The sequence below is a fragment of the Stegastes partitus genome, unplaced genomic scaffold (genome assembly GCF_000690725.1).
Source record: "Stegastes partitus isolate 25-593 unplaced genomic scaffold, Stegastes_partitus-1.0.2 Scaffold2125, whole genome shotgun sequence".
NCBI classification, from domain to species: Eukaryota; Metazoa; Chordata; class Actinopteri; family Pomacentridae; genus Stegastes; species Stegastes partitus.
In genome coordinates, this window is record NW_007579856.1 from 118,549 (window position 1) to 120,289 (window position 1,741).

The window sequence follows — 1,741 nt, forward strand, 5'->3', positions numbered from 1 at the left end:
ATGACATCAAGTCCAACATAGTGGATCATTTGAGGGGAGATGTGGACAGACAATGCAACACACGACATAAATAGACAAACAGCTCATAGTTAAATCTTCTACCATGTTTGTCCTGGTTCCTATTTCACAGAACACTGTTAAATTATAGTTTCACTTTTTCAAGTCTGTATTATACACATGTGAGCATGTGAACAGCAGTTTTTGGTTGGAGATTCCTCCCAAATGTGTTTCCATTCAGTGGGAGTCACACCCTTGTATGGCTGCACCTTAAATGATATTAAAATGCTCAGAAACAAAGTTCATGCTGTTTTGTCATCGCCAGATATTCATTGTAATGTTCTGTATCCAAACGAGCAGAGTGAGTAGCAGTGCTGTAACTACTGTAACGGTTCACTATCACCAGTGGCCGTAACACCCCTCTCCTTAAAATACAAACCACAGTTTTTGTAGACAATACTGCCACACTTACACCTTGAGCCAACAGCTGCACAACACATGTCCTCCAAATACAGTGAGACATGCCTGATCAAGTAATGCTGTCAGCTGCACACTTATCTTCAACCAATAAAAGAAAAAAAAAGATGTGAAGTAATTTAATATCTTTACCTTTGGAACCATTTAAGATCCTGGATGAACCCCCACTTGTTACTGCAGCTGCTGGCTGGGAGTAACAAAGATCCAGGCGTTATTAGTTGGGCGAAGGAATTTATTGACAAAATTAACACACACAAAGTATATAGTGATAATACAGAGAAAACAGGGCAAGTGTGTGTTGTTAAAAAAAAAACAACACACAATTAAACCCCCCTAGCCAAACTTAAACACAATAGCAACACCCATAACCAGCAACAGAAACTAAACAAACTGGTGCCTTAAAACACATAACAGACAATGAGCAACATCTTCATCAAGTTGACCAGCTGCTAACTGGAGTTAAAATGTTCACCAAGACACGGGTAACTCTTACACTAAGCTATCAGCTGCCAACAGAAGGTACATTTCAACACAGACAAGAGGCACCAGAGGGCTGTACTTCAAAGTCAGTCTGACATAACCAGGCTTTCTTTGTGTAAGCAGCCTCGACAAAAACTAAAGCCCCAGTCAGAGATTGCGGGTATCTCAAAGGTGGTTATCACCTTTCTTTGTCAACTCAGACTTTCTGCTTCAGACTCTGAGCGCGTTCACTCAGAAAGGCGCGTTTAACGTGTCACGTGACTCTTCTTCTGCACAAAATGAAACGATTGTGTTGCTGCTGCTTCAGTTGTTTTAATGGAGAACAATGAATATTTTAAAAAATGTGATCATAAAAAAAACACCGCAACTGCAAATGTTGCAAGAAAGAAAGGCTGATAGGAAACTGTTCAATGTGTTCATATATAATATTTTACTGATGCAGCTGCTCATTTCCAACTGACAGCTGATAGTTAAAGTTAAACTTTAAACTTAATATATTTAAACATGATCTTGTATTGAAGTACATGTAGGTCTGACACTGTCCCATAATGCAGGATATCACTTTAATTTTTGCCCAAATCAAAGTGAAACTAATGTTTTTAATTGAATATTCTCTGTGATAAATACCAGTAGAATCATCCATTTTCTAATCTCTGTTCTATCAGCTGCAGTAGCAGCAGAGTAAATGGACTTGACAGCAAATCAGAGCCAAACATAAAAACATATTTATGTGATTTCTGCATCAGCAAATTAAATACATGTCTGGTTCCTATGGCAACATACGATT